The 20,594-nt window shown below is 39.8% G+C and overlaps 1 protein-coding gene across 2 annotated transcripts in view; it reads left to right on the forward strand.

Annotated features, from left to right (window-relative positions):
- The window catches only part of RARA (retinoic acid receptor alpha), a 219,840-nt gene that overhangs the window by 10,036 nt on the left and 189,210 nt on the right, over positions 1 to 20,594 (forward strand). Inside the window, exon 1 of one of the 2 annotated variants that reach the window (XM_026679674.2) lies at positions 16,999 to 17,275. The exons of the other annotated variant lie outside the window; for it this stretch is intronic. The gene's annotated coding sequence lies outside the window, so the exon portion shown is untranslated. Of the gene's footprint in view, positions 1 to 16,998; positions 17,276 to 20,594 lie in introns of those variants that run through there. 2 annotated transcript variants of the gene reach the window in all.

Here is a 20,594-nt window from a genome sequence, read left to right on the forward strand (position 1 = left end):
TGAGATTGTGGATTTGGGGTTTTCATGAGCTGTAAGCCATAATCATCACAATTATGTCAAATCACGGCTTGAACTATCTTGCTCTGCATGTAATGAGTCTATCTCATATATTAGTTTCACCTTTTAAGTTGCATTACTGAAATAAATGAACTTTTGCACAATATTCTAATTTTTCAAGTTTCACCTGTATGCCTGCCCAGCATGCATGTTGAGAAAAAGCTGCACAGAAGCTACTGCTCTTTGCTTGGTGTTCTGTGTTTGCAATGTCAGGATGAGAGAAAGTACGGGTGCTGACACTTGCAGGCATGGGCAATGTGAAAAGGATTCTAAAATGTCGACTACTGAAATGTTGGCTGGACTTTGATTTGGGAGGAATTGTTTCCTAGCAGTAATTTTTTAGAAATTACTTTTAATTTCACAGAGGGCATCGGTGAAGAAGTAGGAGCCTCTTCTGAAGAAGGTGAAAAAGGTTGCTGTGATAAGGCCAAATAGCCACTGGGTGGCGCTCTTGCTAAGAGTAAGAGCTAACTGTTTTAATGTAGGGACTCTGACTGGGCTTATGTATCTGACACACACTAATACCGTTGGGTTTTAAAGTAGATCCATGGATTATCCCCTCAATTCCCCAATTTTTTTAAAAAAGAGGAACATTAGCCAGATGTATTCCCATGGTCATAACAGTATTTGATTTTTCTATTTGTTTTTGTTGTTTTTATGCTTCATCTATGACTGCCTAGAACAATGAAAAACTGCAATTTGCTGGGTTTCAATAAATGTAGATTTTGGATACAACTCTTTGGAAGCGTTCCCACACTACGTTAGTCTCAGCTAAAATAGAGTTGAGGTAGTAAATCCAGCCATTGTCTCCATAAGTTGTACACCTGGACATTACATTAGGCTATAATATGATTTATTTGTTTGGACATAGAAGGTTATCTGAGCCCAGCAACTGTGCTTTGTTGATCTGTTTAGTGTGTTGCATAGACTCAGGCTTTGTGTCTCGTCAGTGTTCCTTCAATTGCAATGTTGGCTTTCACTGTGTGGTCACAGCCTCCTCAGGTCATCCTGGACTCAAACTTGGGCCCAGCTTTTCTGGCCCTGCGCCCCAGCACTCGCTCCTCCTTTCCCGCCAGCTAGCCTCTCTGTCTTGCTGACCTTTCTCCAACTTGGCAGTGAGTGAAAGTTGTGGCTTGGAGCCTGATTGGGAGGGAAACTTGGGGAGGGGGAGAATTCCCAGCCCAGAGTTAACTAGTTGCTATCCATAAGTCCCTTTTCGGAGCATCTTAAAAATCAGCAAAACCTTGCTTTCTAGGAATGGGGGGTGGGTGGGTAGGATTCTGCTGCCACCTATCAAAACTCATTAGAGGACACAAGAACCTTGCTAGCTCTATGAACATTTTGTTGTTCACCCATTTACGCCTTTGTCTTATTCCAGAAATGCAAGCTTTCATTCTGAGTGAGGGGACTAGGTTTGCCTTCCAGAAGTTTCACACTGAGATTCCTTCCTTAGGTGCTGTGCCTCATAATCCTGACATTCCAATTCTCAGAAACTATTTTAGCAATGCCATGTTAATTGTACTTTTGTCCTCAATATTTCAGAGAAACTGTTTCTCAAATGACACTTGTACTTAAAGCTCCCCTGCTGCTATTCTAAAGAGTAGCAAAATGGTGGCTCTTTTATTCCTTGTTGCCTCTAATCCCCCCTCCCCCTCCCTGAAGCTACAGAGAGAACCCAGAAGTTCTTGCTCTTCAGTGTCTCATAGGCTGAGCTACGTTCAGTCTACTCTAAGCGGATAACGTCCCCTAGTGGCTATTAATAATACACAGTCCCCAATATGTGTGCATTACGTGCTTGACAGACTAAGAGGTGAGCAAGGAGGAAAGGAAATACATGCCAGGTTCAGATCAGGATTCTGGCCTCCTCAGGGAGTGGGTTGTGTGCCAACTGCTTGGCACATACCACCATTCCCTCTTGTTGCTAGTGAGACTGGCTTTGGGCTGGGGAATCCCTGCACAAAACCTAATCAACCAGAAGGGAGATTATGGGCAAAAACTGAAGGAGAAGACACATAATATATATGCTATCTTTTTCTCAACATTTACTTAGGTAAGTCTAGAGTTTCTGCCATCGTTTGGGGGTAACAACAGATCTGGATGAAGAGGCAGCTGAACTGGAGGTCCCACTCAAATATACAGTTATTGGGGAAGGATTGATTTGGAAGTGGTCAGCATTAACAGTGCTGGTAAAAGCAAGGCCAGTCCTAAGTGAGCTGAGGAAAGGAGTGACCTCAGCTGTGTATATAATCCTCTGAGCTAGTTTGTTAGCCTTCTTTGGAGGACAAGGCATCCTGTCACCAGTATTAAAGTTGAGCTAATAACTAGTCAGCTTATGCTGTGTAGTGAGACACCATCATGAATATGGAAAAGGATAGGGACCAAAGCTGAAATCTGGAAAAGGAGGTGCTAAGTTGGGGGGGAGGTGATGTCCTTCTGAGAAACCCTACAATTGACACTCTACTTTCTGAGAAGAAATCCTAGTGATTGTGTTGCCATACATCAGAGGTGTCGAACTTGTTTTCCTTGAGGGCTGTATCAGGGTGATGTCTGATCTCGGGGGGGTTGTGAGTGTCCAGGGTAGGCATGGCCAGCTCTATGTCGCTTGTGTTGGGAGCGCCTTTGGTGGCACAAGCGCTCTGCTAGCGAAAATGGACTCATGAGCTCCGTTTTCAGCCACGATGGCCTCCTGCAACCCTCTGTCAACAAAAACAGAGTTCGGCTGCATGCAGCCCTCCCGAGCTCTGTTTTCGCTGGCAGAGGCACTGCAGACCAGTCCTTTGCTGTTTCCAGAGCGGCCCGCGGGCCAGATCTTAACACCACACAGGCTGGATCCAGCCCCCAGGCCTTGAGTTTGACACCCTGGCCATATATGGAATGGTTGCAGATGCTTCCTTTCAAACCAGATTGTCTTAGGAGAAGAAAGACACTTTCATTCTTTTTAGGTACAATACAAAGCTACAAATCTTAGTCTTTACATCTACACCATTCAAATACCTGGAGGCAAGTTAGCCATCGTTCTTCAGGTGTACTAACTGAGGTTCTGTTCTGGTATGTCCCCATCCAAGGTGAGAGGGATAGAAATAAGACACTGCAACTTTTCTGAAGCAGCATCTTGATTATGGAACATTTTCTCTTGAGACATTTTGTAGTGCTTCCCTTTTTACCTTTGAGGTGTCAGATCTTTTCTTTGCTGATTTTATTGTTCCCTGTGCTCTTTATACCAAACTGTTTAGAGTCTTTGAGTAGCCTTCCTTTGAAGTAGACCAAAGAATGTATGGTGTTGAACATTGTAAGACCGACTTTGAAACAGAATTTTGTACAAATGATGAACATATTATTGCTAAGTTGTATAAACTTTATTGAAATTTGAAACAGAAGAACAGCTAAAATAATGTATGATAGAGTGGTCTGAAAATTTTGGTTACAATACACAAGTGGAAGAATGGAAAAATATGTGGTTGAAAGGACTGAAATTTACATTATTTTACAACAATAAATATATATTTAAAATAAAATTATTTATATGTGTCACCAGAGAAATTGCCTGGAATATATATAACCACTTCAAATTTATGTTGGAAATATGAGCAACAAGAAAGGACATTTTATCATGTTTCATGAATGTGTAAAAAAGCTAAAAAAATTGGATTCAAATTCCTACACTGATTTTAAACATTGATGTACAAGTGAAACCAGAACTTTTTCTTTCTCTTGGGATTGATGAACAAACAGCTGAAAAAAAGTATAAAAATCAAGAATATTTGAAAACTATAGCAAGATTATTGTATGCATAAAGATGGAAAGATTTGGCATTACCCACACTGGAGGAATGGTTGCTGAAGATGATGAAACTTGCTGAGATGGCTAAGTTGACTTCTTTGATGAGTCAAAAGATAGTATCTGCATTTATTGCTGACATGAAAGCTCTTATAGACTTTTTATGTGAAACGAAAAGTGTGATTTATGGTTTTGATGATCAGATAGAACAAAATATAGATAGAAGACATCTAAGTTGTAACCATAAATTAAGAGGTAAATCTATGATTGTACTACTGTGACAATGATTAGATGTAATTTTTGTACTTTTTTCTTTTGTATATATTTCTGCCTTTCTTGCACTTTTAGCTTTCTTTTTCATTTCTTTTTATTCTCACTTTATGTTGGTCTGTTCTAGTTTTAATCTTTTGTAAAAAAAAAAACTTTTTATAAAATTATATATAAAAAAAGAATCCGTATTTTGAAAAGGTGAGGGAGACGTATTTTAAATTAAACAATAAACTAACTAAGATAGTCTATAAAAGAAAACTCAAGCTATAGTAACATAAGATGTCCTCTTAAACAGAGGATGTCCTTAGCTACTGCTATAATCTGATTTATTTTCTGCATATTTCTCTCCAAATCTTTGTCTTCCCAACAGATTGGATACCTCTATAGGTTTGTGACCTGTTCAGCCTTCACCTCTTCAGTTTGTTTTGCAGAGCTGGCTCAAGACAGCATGCTATCAGAGCCAAAAACCATGAGCAGAAACTGACAACACTGAAAAGGGAGCAATCTTCTCCATTACACCAGAAAGTAGAAGGCTAATTTAGGATGTGCAAAGTTGCTTTATGGCATGTAGAACCCCATATTGAGACTCCAGGACAGTAATACCTATTCTCTCCTCAATATCTTCTCCCTTAGTCACAACTAATCTTAGCAGTGAGACTTTCTATGCAATCATGCTCCAGAACTGTCTGTATCAACCAATAGTGAAAACAACATGTACATTTGATTGTATATGGAATTTGTTTAAATTATCTTAATCACAACCTTCCTTGCAATGACCTGTGAGGTCAATGGCCACTTTACAAAAAATGAGAAAATGTGATTAGAAAGTAACAAAGGGCTCAAAATGATCACGTGGCTCTAACAATTATTAGAGTTTTAGTGTAAATCCTTCTTATTTATTTTAAGATTTGCTGACTTAACACACTCATTTCTTTTATAAGATGTAAGCTTTGAATTATTTTGTCTTTTTTTGGTCTTTCCTTTTGAATCTCATCTACAAGTAATTTTTCTGTGTTGAGCAAAGCCAACTCAACCCTTCCAAATTAAGAAGGTTCTGTCCATTTTCTCTCTCCTTTATACTCAATTCAACTTTAGTTCCTCCTCTCCCACATTATCCCAAGGAAGTATTTGCTGTCTAGACAGGGCCCAGAGATTTTGAATCTGATATATGGCCTGGGCAATTTCTCCAACCTGATGCCCTCCAGATATTTTGGAATGATATATCTTTGGAGGGCACATGTTGAACAATTCCTGCTGTGGCCTGGGATGTTTCTCCCAAATCTTCCTCAGCAACAGTGATGCTCTCTAAATTCAAATTGTCAGGAGATAGTGGGTTCCAGATTAAAATAAATGGAGCAAAATCAAGAAAAAGGCCTAGATATCCTCAGAAAATGAAGCAGACTGCTGAATCGAAGCTGGCAAGCTTCTTAGTTAGCTGCTTCCCTAATTCAACCCACTGGGCCCTGTTTCCAGACAGTGTTGACTCCCTACTCCAAAATATAGATCTCATTTTTGGCATGGTTCATGACAGAACTCTGAATATCTGCCTCATACCTATAACCCATTTCTGTCTCATTCTTTTTTCCCCCAAAGCCAGAAGAGAATTTTGGGGGTTTTGCTTTGAATTTAATTTGAATAATCCTCCCCTCCTTTCTCTTTTTAATTTACCCCATTAACATTTAGGATGGGCCTGTCCCTCAACAGGAATTGAAACCTTGGAAAGCTGTAGGCAGCATCACTAGGCAGTGCTACCCTGCTCAGCCAGGATAGACAGAGAAAAGGATATGTGTGTGTCTTTATGTGTTGTGGTGATGTGCTTTTGTATTGCAAAGAGAGACTTCCTTTGTGGCCTGGCCTGGTGCAGGCTAACTGACCGCAGGGGAATTCATCTTCCCGCCATCCCTTCCGCTCCCATTTCTGCCGCAGTGCGTGAAGAATCGATGGCGCAAATTGATTCACTCCCGCTGGCGGCGGAAACCACCCCCTCCCTCAGGAACTGTTAATCAATTCCCTCACCAGAAGCTTATAAACAACTGCTCCCTGGGGGTGTTTGTTGGAGGATGGGAGTGTGGTGGAAAGGAGGGGGAGAAAGCTGCAGAGCAGAGACACCCAGACCCTCATCCCAGCTCATTCCCCCCCCCCCACACCTTGCTTAAGGGCTGCAAGAGTAAGGGTTGTTTTAATGGCATGGCAGAAGCTTCCCTGATGGAGCTATGTTGGGATAATGGGGCATACCCATCCTGAGATGAACTTAGCCGGGATGGTCGGGTCTGTAGGAGCTGTCAATAATTTCAAGGATGGGACACATTGATTTAAGGCAGTGGGACAGAAAGGGTGCTTGATGAATGACAAAGCCAGTTCATGGTTTTGATCCCAAGGAAAATGATCTCCAATGTGGCATTATGTGGAATGGAACCTAGAAAATCAAGGGGAATTGGCATCCGGATCAGGTAAGAAGCAGGCAATTAGCAAACTACTCTGTCTTCCCTTCTGAAAGTTGAAAGTGTTCTGGAAGCTCCTGAATAATTTCAGATCATCTAGCAATAAAAGTCAGGCCAAAATCTAGAGTTTGTCTCAAGGGCTGGTAGCCCTGCAAAAGTGCTAAGAAGCCACATACTGTGCTTGTTACCGTGGCTATGCTTATACCCAAGGAACAGATTTCAAACTCTGCTTTTGATTTGTAGATGTCTTGCTTCTCTACTCCCTCTTAGTCATGTGAGGATTCCAGTCAGCACTACTGTGACCCTCTTTAGCTGACAGAGACAGAACAGAAGATGCCTGCCTCTTCCTCTTAAAAATAGTTGGTAGGCCACACAGTGATCTAGCTTCCATACCGGTGATGCTGCCCTGCTGAGATCATAACTTTGCCAATTTTTAGCAGTGATTGCTAGGAACCACTAGCAATATAATCCTCTTGAGAGGCTGTTTGTAGGCAGCTATGGTTCAGTATACCCAATTAGCAAAATTTACTAGTTAGAAGCCAGTTAGAAGCAAGTCCTGTACATGCTGGTGAGACAGTACAACACAATTTTAATCTGCTCCCTTTTTTAGACATATTCTAAATCCATTTGATATAGTCAAATGGATTATAAAATAAAAGCTTTTATTTTTATTCTAAAATAATATTTTCTATTACAGAAAATAATTAAATATTAATAATATAGAATACACAGAGACTGGGACTTTTCTGTCAAGATACCATCATGGTAGAACCATATGTGGTTTTACGCACTGAATGTATATTGACATATCTAGATATAGCTGAATGGAGTGGAAAATCACTAGTCTTATGAGATATCTCCAGTGATTTTATGAGATTCTTTCTAGCTGATGATTACATGAAGTGGATTTTAATCCGTGAGAACTTTTGCCATAATCTAGGAAATAGTGGTGGCTTTTAAGATGTCATGAATATAGTTATTGCTCTGGAACCTGATTATTTTGGCACTTTTCCTCTCCAGAAATTATTACTACTTTTACCAACACATAAGGAATCCTGAGATTACAGTCTATAAAAGTGAGTAAGTTATGGTAGCACAAATCTCTTTAGCCCTATGCAGGCATTTTGCTTCAACACTTCAGCAGGGACGTAGCATGAGACTTCATGTTGGAGGGTGTGAAGATTGAGAAGAATTTTAGATGGAAGCTCTGTTGAAAAATGTAAAGATGCTCTCAAGTGGACTGTTCACTTTTGGTAACTTCATGGTTCCAACCATGTAGGTTTCTTGACGACAGTATCTGGATTTGCCATTGCCCCGCTTCTGAGTGTTTTGACCTCCCAATCTAGTTTACAACATTTGATCTCCTGGATGATATTCCAATCCAGTAGTAACAAGATTGAATCTTCCTTGGCTTCTGAGCCCAACCAGAAGAATTTCTATTGACCATGAATGAGTATTTATATTTTATGTCAATTGATCTTACTAATCCTTTGGGAAACTTGTACCCATTGTATGACAGTCTTCAAAGCAGTCAGTATTACAGAGATGTTGAGGGAAGGTGTGTACACTTCTACTTTCTCTCCTTCATTTAATTTTTCTTTCGTTTTAGGTGAATGCTTTCATATGGAAGATATACCCAATATGGTTTCCAGGTGTATCCTGACTAAGATTTTCAGACCTCATAATTATGTTGACTGAGAAAGATTTTAGGTGAACAGGCAAGGAAGCTTTACTTAATTGGAAGGCATTTGATTCTTTTCTTCTAGATGCTTGTGGATGGTTAGTCATTGCTAGCAAAAATCATTGCTGTGACTTTTATTTGCAAAAGTGCCGTTGATAAATAAATTAATAAATAAATTCCTGGATTTATTTTTATGCACCTCTTGATCATGTTGATTGGGAGTGAGAAATCAAATAAGGCTATGAAGAACTAATCTCTGTTAATGAAATTTATGAATTCTCAGGAATGAAAGCAGCACTTTGCTCTTCTTGAAATAAGAGTGTATGATTAAGGGTTAGGATAGTATGACTTACATTTCTGCTTTAAGGGAGGAAGCTGGCCATGAGCCAAGAAACCAGGGTGCCTTCCTCTTAAGTTCCAGATGGTTCTTTTCTCTCTTGTGGGGGCCTGAAGAAGACAAGTTGTTCTTCTATACCAGCCAGTTTTGGAGGGGAGGAAAGAATCCAACTTTTAAAATTATTATTACTCAATTTTTATTATTTTCAGTTCAAGGTTTTGGGACAATTAATGGAATATGTATAGCATGGGCTTTTTAAAAGGAAGATTCTTTGCAATCTGGACGGGGCCCAAATAAGCTGTTGGTGGGGGAGTATCTACTCCAGAGAGCTGCTCTTCAGCCAGCTGCCCTCTGCCTAGGCCCCTTTGCTAGCTTCAAAGAGTCCCAAAGGCTTTCTGCTTTGTAGGAAAGATAAATCTGCTGCTCTCTCTCCCAGCTTGGCTGGGACCAGTCTTGAAGGCTGGGCTCCATCAAGACTGACAGCCAGCTTGCTGGGATGGGATAGGATGAAGGGCAAGCAGGATTTTTTAATTTGCAGGGGGAAGAATATTTCCCTCTCTCTGAAAAATTGGGCAGTCTGGTGGGCTGAGATTTTGGTTAACGTCCAGGAAAATAATTAAACCATTTGAAAAGGTTCAAATTAAAGCCAGGCAATTCAGCAGTGGACATGAGGAATACATGTCTTGGGTTTAATTCATTATCATTTGGCAGACAATACACTACATGAGGAATGGATTTTTCAGGAATTGTCTATGTAGCCTATCAGCCTTAGAAGGATTTCAGGGAGAGCTGAAATGATGATTTGAGGAGATTTTAAAGAAGCTGGATGGAAATTGCCTATTCATGTTCCTTTATTAGATAAATTAATATTATTAATTTGATGCTGTTGAGAAGAAATCACAGTGTAAAAAGCATTATAATAGAGATAGTTGTTGAAGCAGTTACCGTGTTTCTCATATAATAAGGCCGGGTCTTATTTTTTTTTGAGCCCTGAAAAAATGGCTAGGCTGTCTTTTCGGGGGTGACTTAATTTCCCCCCCCCCTTGCATCTTCGGGCGGGCGGGCAGCGATGGCTTGGATGTTGACCTCGGCGTTGGTGGGGCACTTCGTATTGGGGTCAACGCAGGCAGCACCATATCCGGGTGTGCAACAAAAGTACTTCCTAACGGCAAGCCCCCCACCATCCCCCCATTTCGCATGTTTTAATATAGGCCTTAATTTGGGGGGAGGGGCTTAATTTCATTTCATGCCTATAAAACATGCTGGGACTTCCTATTGGGGGAGGCCATATTGTTGGAGAAACAGGGTAGTATTTCTCTATTGTGGAATACTAACTGTGGGATTTTTTGTTTTGCCATAATACATTTAATAAACTGTTTTATTATTAATATTATTATTAATATTAATATTATTATTAATATTAATAATATTAATAATAATAAACTGTTTTGCCATAATACATTTGCATAGAGGCATCATAAGTCTCATCCTAGTTTGTTTTTCTTTTAGCAACATATTAAAACAGATACTTCTCTGAAATCAGTTGGGACATGTCATTTTAGGACTTCTGGTTTAAGAAAATTGACCTGAAAAATGTTTTCTTGTCATCTGATTGTTTAGACAATTCTTGTTAAATGGTACCAGGAAAGTGCTCTCAAAAGGAAGTTAAAACATAGCATTTTTAAAAGATGGTTAGATTTTGGAGAAATTGCAGGCTACATTCTAGGCAAGTTAGAAATAAGAACTCAAAGTCCTGATTTAAAATTGTGTATTGCTCAAGCATGTTAGTGCCAGAACTCCCAACATTGGTTGCAGCAAGTCCTTTATAAATGAAAACTGTCTGAAGCCTCCTTAGATTGAGATGAGTTGTTTCCCTAGAACTACTCTGAACCCAAGGCTGACTGTTGTGCCATCCATGTGACAAACTCAGTGGCCTTCCACAAATGCCAATTGTTTCTTGGTCCCTCAGGCTAAGTGGCTAATATGCAGGAGGCAATTGGATTCTGAGTTAGCTAAACAAGAGAAACAAATACTGTTTTACTACAAACACCATGGATGATAATTGCATTGATCCCGCTCATTTCTCAATGGAACAGAAGTAGGAGAGAAAATAAGGATGTGGTTCTGAGTTGGATCCCAAAGAAGAAGAAGGAATGATACCACATTAACACATGGTATACTTGAGATTGCTCTGTGACATAAACAAAGCGAAGCCAAATGTTAAAAAGGAAATGTAGGTTATTTCCATTAGGTAAAAGGCAAAGATCTTTCATGCTCTATGCCCAGGTAATCTTCTTGACAACAGGGCAGAAATTGTTTGCAATTGCCTTCTTCCAGAATACATTTGCAAAACTTTCAAATCTGGTTTATAATTCTGGGAATTTCTGGTGGTTTCTTCTTCAAATCATTAACCAGGTGTGACCCTGTCATTAAATGTCAAATGCTAAAATTAAGCAATCAGGTTGGAAGCATCTTTTATAGTTGTTAACATGTAGCCAAACAGTGAATTTATTATTTACTCACCAAATTTATGTGGCTACCCATCTCATGAATAAATGATTCTGCATGGTGTACAGTGAAAAAAATATAGATTGTTACTTCCTCTTGATTAGCTCAACACTAATTTTTGTGAGTCTTGTGCTCTTCTGGCTAAAATATTAGATTCCACAATGATTCTCACTATATTGTTTGAAACTCTAGAGTGAAATTTCTACCCAGCATTAGATAAAAAGGAAGAAAAATAAAGATCTTAGCACTCAGTCCACTTAACTCATATACAGGCAGATCCATTTCATTGCCCTGATGAAAACTCCCTTCCCACAACATAGTCCCTGCAATCTTGTAAAAACTTTGCTGATCCTGATTAAATTGTGTGTCTTGATGCTTAGAAACTTTTGCCTGGCATCAAGAGATATATCAAGATTGGACTAAGTGGAGGGGGGAAGTTTTTCCTTTTACTTCTCCTCAGTCACAGATTTATTTATTTTTATTTTGTCAATTGCTTACAAGATAATAGGTATAAGTAAAACATAGTTATGAATACATGGATACATATATAATATATAATGGTCCCTTTTTGGCAATTAATATAAATGAAGAGCAAATTTGTCAAGGTGAAATGCAGCCATTGCCTGCCTCTGTGTACATGTGTGTGTTTGGGAGGCCAGATGGAGAGTTGGTTGGGAGAAGATATTACACTTCATGTAATTTCTGTCTATTTCAGGCAAGGAGAACCAGATCTGTCTACCCATTAAAACAATCTCCAATTGCAAGTATTTTAATTGCAATTAATTCCCCTATTAAAAGTGTGTGTCTATGGGACTGTGGATCAGAGAAATAATACTTTCAGTTGAGATTGTGGGGACCTTCTATTCAGATTTCAATTTTGGTTGGTTAGGAAAAACTGATCTGTATAATCTTATTAATTGTTGAATTTTAGTTGATGTATGTTATAGTTCAACCTCCCCAAAACTGCTGAAAGATATATATACACTGCTCAAAAAACTAAAGGGAACACTTAAACAACACAATGTAACTCCAAGTTAATCACACTTCTGTGAAATCAAACTGTCCACTTAGGTAGCAACACTGATTGACAATCAATTTCACATGCTGTTGTGCAAATGGAATAGACAACAGGTGGAAAGCAGAGGCGGTTAGCAAGACATCCCCAATAAAGGAGTGGTTCTGCAGGTGGTGACCACAGACCACTTCTCAGTTCCTATGCTTTCTGGCTGATGGTTTGGTCACTTTTGAATGCTGGCGGTGCTTTCACTCTAGTGGTAGCATGAGACGGAGTCCACAACCCACACAAGTGGCTCAGGTAGTGCAGCTCATCCAAGATGGCACATCAATGCAAGCTGTGGCAAGAAGGTTTGCTGTGTCAGCATAGTGTCCAGAGCATGGAGGCGCTACCAGGAGACAGGCCAGTACATCAGGAGACGTGGAGGAGGCCGTAGGAGGGCAACAACCCAGCATCAGGACCGCTACCTCTGCCTTTGTGCAAGGAGGGACAGGAGGAGCACTGCCAGAGCCCTGCAAAATGACCTCCAGCGGGCCACAAATGTGCATGTGGCTGCTCAAATGGTCAGAAACAGACTCCATGAGGGTGGTATGAAGGCCCGACGTCCACAGGTGGGGGTTGTGCTTACAGCCCAACACCGTGCAGGATGTTTGGCATTTGCCAGAGAACACCAAGATTGGCAAATTCGCCACTGGCGCCCTGTGATCTTCACAGATGAAAGCAGGTTTACACTGAGCACATGTGACAGACGTGACAGGGACTGAAGACGCCATGGAGAATGTTCTGCTACCTGCAACATCCTCCAGCATGACCGGTTTGGCAGTGGGTCAATAATGGTGTGGCATTTCTTTAGGGGGCCGTACAGCCCTCCATGTGCTCGCCAGAGGTAGCCTGACTGCCATTAGGTATCGAGATGAGATCCCCAGACCCCTTGTGAGACGATATGCTGGTGGGGTTGGCCCTGGGTTCCTTCTAATACACGACAATGCTAGACCTCATGTGGCTGGAGTGCGTCAGCAGTTCCTGCAAGACGAAGGCATTGATGCTATGGACTGGCCTGCCCGTTTTCCAGACCTGAATCCAATTGAGCACATCTGGGACATCATGTCTCGCTCCATCCAACAATGCCATGTTGCACCACAGGGGGATGCTTTAGTCCAGGTGTGGGAGGAGATCCCTCAGGAGACCATCTGCCACCTCATCAGGAGCATGCCCAGGCGTTGTAGGGAGGTCAGACAGGCACGTGGAGGCCACACACACTACTGAGCCTCATTTTGACTTGTTTTAAGGACATTACATCAAAGTTGGATCAGCCTGTAGTGTTTTTTTCCATTTTAATTTTGAGTGTAACTCCAAATCCAGACCTCCATGGGTTGCTACATTTGATTTCCATTGATAATTTTTGTGTGATTTTGTTATCAGCACATTCAACTATGTAATGAACAAAGTATTTAATAAGAATATTTCATTCATTCAGATCTAGGATGTCTTATTTTTGTGTTCTCTATATTTTTTGAGTAGTGTATTTAATTCTTTTAACCCAAGACTTATTGCTCCAGAGTTCACTGCTGCCCTCCATTTCTGCATGAGTTACTAATTTGGGAAGCAGGTTTCCAGATTGGAAACAATGAGTCTGAAACAGTGACTCACACAGAGATATAGCAGGTATTATTTTGTTAGAAATCAATTCCATTTCATTTCTTTGTTGGGCATGAGTGAATGACGCAGAAAAAGATTTTAACAATTCTTGGCCCTAGTATAAGTGGATTAGAGAAAATTAAGATTTACCATTCTTCTCTTGGCAAATACCATGGATAAAACTTTGGGGAACTTAGGAATTGCAGCAGACAGAATAAAACAAACTGAATTTCAGATTTGCAGCCAGAACTGGAATTTATTATTTTATTATTTTATGAAATGTATATGTCATGGTTTGAGGTGGGATCTATTTTCTAATGTCTCATCAGGGCTGGATCTAGCCAGTTTTACTTGTGCTTGGCAGGGAAGCAGAATCAGGCATTATTAGGTTTTAGAATAGACACCACCAATGAATGGGAAGTAAAACCAAACATTATGTGTGAAGGCAGCACAAGCCACTTCCACACTAGTGTCAGGAAAATAACCTGACTTTATTAAGCTTTATTACTTAATTTTTCTTTAGAAAAAGAAACCGCATGATTTGGCATCTGGACTATTAGTCAGACTTAATAAATACCATGGTATACCTGATTGTGAGCTTTGAGTTGCTCCTCAATACATTGAATTTTTTAAAAAAATTCTTTAATTTTTACTCTGGATATTGTCCCATCAATCAATCACCTATTCCAATCCTGCTTAATTTTTTGAGATCAGTTAAAATCAGAAATCAATAAAAATAGAAATTTTGTTGACAGATGTAGGTCCTCTAGCTATATCTGCTATGTTCTCATAGTAAATTACTGGATTGTATTTTTTTTGAATCTCATGGTTGTGGACAATTTTCAAGAGGGTCCCATTTTAAGGCAACATTCTGATGAATCTATTAATTTATACAAATGTATTCCTCCCCATGTCTAATCTAAACCAAGATGTAATAAAGGAATCTAGTATATCCCCAGTGTTTACACATTTAGCCTCAAATAAATTCCATAAAATTTATTGAGATTTATTTCTAAATAAAGATTGTATAGAATTTTACTTCTTCGTGAAACATAAAGAATTACATCAAAACCATATTCTAAGCTTAATGAGTCTATTTTTCCTAGTGATGCTGTCTAGATATAGAGCCTTCCATTATCAGAATTTTGGAAGTTAACACATCTAGAGACACCAGATTGGCAAAGTCTGCCATAATCTGTGGATGTGGCAACTCTATGACTGTTTTTCCATTTATCACATAACATAGTGGTTCTCAAAGGACGGTCTGGGCACAAAACCTTTCAAAGAGTCTGTAAGATTTAAATTTGCTGTTTTATTTCTAATACAGTAAACATTGATGGACATAACTCACGTAAACAAGCTCTTTGGGCTTCTCAATTATTTATAAGAATATAAAGGAGTTCTGAGGTCAAACTGTTTAAGAACCACTGGAGTAACAAAACATTTTTAAAATTATTTATGGAATTACCAATCATAAAATGATGGAAACCTTTTAACAACGAATGATTGGGAAAACCATACTGAATTCACAATGTGAAATCAAGAGCTGAATCTTGAATCCCAGTTCTGTGTTTCAGGTCAGTCCTGCATCAGATGGGAGGTGGGGTTTAAGACAAGCTGCCAAAGGAGCAGCTTTTCCTCTCTCCTCTTCCTCCTTTGCAAATGTGATTGGCCCTTTGCTGTTTCTTCCCATCTGCCTTGATACTTCTAAGCTGCAATGGTTTATTTATTTATTTATTTGATTTGTCAATCGCTTACAAAATAACAGGTATAAGTATAAACATAGTTTTGAATACATGAGATGGATACATATAAGAAAAATAAAAATAAACAATAGGACAAGGATGATAGGCATGATTGGTGCACTTATGCACATCCCTATTAATAATAATATATAATATTTTAAATAATAATTAATAATTAATAATAATAATTAATAATAATAATTAATAATTAATAATTAATAATAATAATAATAATAATAATAATAATAATAATAATAATAATAATAATAATAATAATAATAATAATAATAATAATAATAATAATAATAATAATAATAATAATAATAATAAATGGTATTCCCTAAAGGGGGCAACTTCCCCAAAGCCCTGGTGCAGCTTCCAAAGACCACCAAGCTGAACATGAAATTTTAAAGTCTGCAAGTTATCTTGCCACAGTGTTCTGGTGGGGCAATTTGGATAAATGAAGCACTATGCCCCCCTCTCTCCCACATGAAAAGCAAGATAGAAATCAAGTATGCATAACAGAGAAAAGATTTTAAAACAAGTCGAGAGTGATCATATTAACAGTGTTTAATTTTAATTGCCTATACATTAAATCAAATACATTTTTCCTAGGCCCATCACTTTTTGTGAGTGTGAGGGAGAGCATGGTTCCAGCACACCAGGAAAATAAAAATAAAAAGTTGTCTTTGCCTGAAAAAGAAAATTGTGCTACATGAAGGCTTTCAAAAGCAGTGAATTGATTTGAATACAACAGGATTTATTTCTACACAGCTATGGATTGGAGCCCTCTTTTCATGATGCTCCCCATAACTCATCATTCTTTATCTAACAATAAACTAGCCCTGTGGTTATTCCCCATGTTGCAGGAGACAAAGGCTTGTTGGGAACCACACAAGGAGCCCCCGATGGAGAACCGAATAAGGGAATTTCAGAGTTGCAACTCCGTTTCTTATTGCAAGCATCAACTTTTTGGCCCTGGCTGGCATCCTCCTATGCAGAAATGCTTCACTATTTTCTCAGGAACACCACCATCACCTTTTAAGATGCAGACCGGGAGTAAAAGTGATGCTCCCGAGCACAGGGTTATCTTAGTCCGCGACGACCTGGACGAATCTTCAGCAGTTTCTCGGATAACAATACGTACGTCGTTGTGGGGAAAATCTCCATTTGCTTTCAATGGAAATTGCAGATTGCCCTATGCAGGGTTACATTCTAAGTGGGGCTGGCTCTTAACTAAGTGCCGGGGTCACTGAAATGCGTGAGTGCTGTGCCCAACAAGGAGGACCGAAAGTTTCCCTTGCCCAGTTCCATTAAAGGCAGAGCTTTCAAAGGGTTACTTCTGTAACGACCGAAGGGAGATCACTCCCCGTTCTTTTCCTCGTTCCGACCCCCCTCCACTCCTCCACGACCCTCGAAGCAGCATCTATTGGCTGGGGAAAGGGAAATGGGCGTGGCTTGGCCCACCTCCGTCTCCTCGCTCATTCTCTCTGTCTCGCTTCCCCCCTGCCCCTCCCCAACTCGGTTCCAGTGTAAAGTTTCACCGAAGCACATGACTGGCTTTAATGGCTGCTGAGCACTGGGGCGCGCGCGCTGGCCAGCGCAACGTTGCGTTCCCTCCTCCCTTCCTCCCCTCCGTCCCGCTCGGATCAGGCAGCCGTTCGGTGTGACTTTGCAGAGCTGGGACCCCAGAGCGTGTGCTTCTGTCTTCGTGAAAACAAGATTGCTTTTGGGAAGGAGGTGGGGTTGGCGAGAGTTTTGTGCATGCCCTAGTAACTAAGAGAGGGAGAAGGACCTGCTTTCCAGGTAAGAGTTTTGGATACCTGCGGCTCTTCCTTTCGCAGACTTTGTTCTGGATATGTGTTTGGAAGGCAGTGGGGAGAAAGGAAGACCTGTCTTTTTTTTTTTTCTTCGTTCCTTGCACGCTAATTTAACGGCTGGAGGGGAAAAGTCTATGTCGTTTTTGTCTTGTTTTGTTCCTTCCAGATTCCGATCGAGGTCTAGGATTACATAGCAGCCCCCCATCCCTTTTCCTCCTCCTTCCCCGCTCTCTGCTTGTGCCCCATGCAGTACCTGTTTGAAGTTGAATAGGGTTGCTTTTCCTTATCTCCTTTCCCCTCAGTGTCCTCATCTCCCCAGTTTCGTTAATAGTCTTTCACATTTACACTGAAATCGGAGGAGGTTGTAGATTTCTGAAAGATAGTTCTGGGGGAATTTTGCAATTGCTGATAGTTTCCTGAAGTTGTAATTACTCTTCAGACTTATTTTGGTGAATATAGCTGTTCAGACTAATATCGGAGGTTCCAGTTTGGGGGACAGTGAAGGTTGCGTTATTTTATTTCTGTTCCAGTTTTCCACTCCCTACTTTTTGTGCAGTTTACTAATAAACCTTAACTGTTGCTTTCAGTCATCTTATTCAGCTGTCATGGGGCTGCCCTCACCTCCTCCTGCTGCCTTGTGCTTGAAATCGGGCCAACTGTAGATGGGGATTTTGCCCTGTAGCATCGGATATTCTTGTCATCAGGCACACCATCCTTCCTTTGGCCTGTTGGCCTCTTCACTGTTCTTGGAGAAAATCTTTGGTGTGTGAGTATGGTGGAATTCTTTCAGTAGGGAGACATCCGAAGATTTGAGCTGCTGGTTTGTCCCGATCTCTCTGCTAATTAAGTGGCAACTTTATAGTGGCAGCCACATTTGAGGGTAAATTTGAACTCAGTGGGAGTGAATCTGGAGTAGGCATAGGCATGCAAATGTTTTGATAATATTTTTCAGAGTCCTATCTCCACAGAGTGAAGGAAAGCACTCAGAGGAGAGGGAGATTCCCTGTTTCTTTTCTTTGAGAGATTCCCAAAGTTTCTTTCCTTTCAGATCTTGAAAGAAATTGCTGATCTGTTTTCCAGTGCCACGTGTGGGTGTGGCTGGCAATTCTGCTGCTTCTAAATGAAGTTTTGTACTTCATATTATTGGCAAGGGAATTCCGGATCCTTCCTCTCCCCATTATACTTATTGTGCAAAGATTCTGCTTATGTGATTCCTTCTCCTTCACGTTTAAAATTCAGAATGCTGTAGAAATACCTCTGGTTGTGCCACTTCTCTGTTACAAAGTTTTTGGCCTTTGTAGGAAACCTTGGAATTAAAATAAAAGACAGAGCCAGTGATGTCTGTCTTGCCAAACTACCAGTGGTTGGTCGATCCGTGGGTGGAAAAACAAGACCATGGCTTAGCTTTCAAGGGGATGTTTCCAACTTGGTCTGTGTTTTTGCAGTGTCTGAGCAGCCTTGTGGGTGTGAAATTGGAGCCGTGGCTCTCACATATTTTTTCATGCCCAGGTTTCAGAATTGGGATATCCAGTCCTGTGGGATTTTGGACCAAGCAACAGTTTGGATACTATTTTTTTTTTTTTTACATGTCTAGCACTAAGATGTGATATTATGCCTGACCAAGTCCCACAGGTGGCTTGCATGGCAGCTGTGAAATGGGTTTAACACTTAGCGAAAAAATAGGTTGGCAGCTAAATCCCACTTAAGATGGTCAGCAGCTGTGTGGAAGCAAGGATGGTTACCAGCCTCAGCCTGTATTAGAAAAAAAAAGAACTCTAAATTGTGGTCGGGTGCTTTGCTGTCAGTCATAAAAGGTAAATCTGTAAAGAGGGAAGCAGTCATCCATGTAGAGAAATTAACAGCTGGTTTGACTTCAAACATCAGGCAGGAAGGGAAAGAGCACGTCTGGGTTATGTATGCATCTGTGTTTGGATCTGTGTTCAATTCTCCCAGCTTTACAACTTTGTTCACTTTGAATGTTTGAGGTCCTTAGCTGAAAAGAACTCTTGAATGGTATGAAGATGGAGTTTTTTACATTTATGATCATGGCTTTCTTATTATAGAATATTAATAACAGCGATGGGAATCCTTACAGTTTATGTAGTATGTTCACAAACTGCTTCAAGTTTTTATGTCTTAGTAGTCTTAGCATATTGCAAGTAAGGGTGAGAAAGAAAATATTTCTGCTTGTATACAGGGTTTGTGGCTAAGGAGAGAGTTGGACCAGAGAGCTTGATGTTCTTAATTTATAGAAGTAGTTCTATTTTTAATTTTTTTTGTTTTTTGTTTTAAAGCATTCCAGGTTTTCTTTTGGCAATTTGAAAGCACCAGAATACTTTAAGATGTAAGCGATATGCAAATGGTGAATAAGTAGTAGGTTTCTAAATTACACACATTTCTTCTCTTGTAATTTTTAAAAATCCAGTTTTATCCATTATGTATTTTTCCTTTTAAAATCAATTAAATTTCACACATTTTAAACTTAAATTTATAATGTATAGACCCTTCAAAATAATTACCTGGTGTAATAGTTAATTTTTTAGCTAACAACCAACGTCTCTGACAATCTTGGATATGCAAGACTTCAAATCCTATTTGGGAAGCAAGTGCCTTTCATAATTTTTGCTAGGATTGTAAAACAAATCTGCTCCTCACGTGGCCTTGCAGGATCAGTTGTATTAAATACTTTCTATGTGGTCAGTTCAAACTACCAGTATCATGGACATGATAGAAATCATAAACTTATAAAAATGCTTTTGTGCAGTCAGATCAAATCTGATCTCCACCAAGAGTGATTTGTCACAAATTGAAGAGGACAGGAAACCCACAAGGAAAGTTAGGTGGAAACAAAGTTTTCTTATTCCCGTAAAGAGTCATTAGGGACAAAGGGTACATCTACATCTGGATATTTCCCTTTCAATTATTGCGGGAGAAGGGAAACACAACAATATAATCCTGGTTCTAATTTCAAGTCCATAACACTGCTTTGTCCATCTCAAAACATAGCCAGGTTTGAAACAACCTCTTGAAATATAATGGGGCTGGGTTTCATATAGTCCTAATCCAAAATGTGTTTTGTTTTGTTGGCTTATTGTCAGGCCCACACCCTCCCACCCCAAACTCTATGGTTTATATACCATAGTGAATAGGTATATTATAGTAAATTAAAAAAAACCCAATGAGCCACATTATGCATTAGCTATATATGGGACCACTAGCTGAATACAAATATTGTGAAAAGCATGTGTTTGGTTTTGGTTTAGTGTAATGTGTGAACCAAACCATTTTTGGCTTGTAACCATTAT

This window comes from Notechis scutatus, chromosome Z, assembly GCF_049901735.1.
Source record: "Notechis scutatus isolate UNSWTSFEM ecotype Mainland chromosome Z, rNotScu1.2, whole genome shotgun sequence".
NCBI lineage: Eukaryota > Metazoa > Chordata > Lepidosauria > Squamata > Elapidae > Notechis > Notechis scutatus.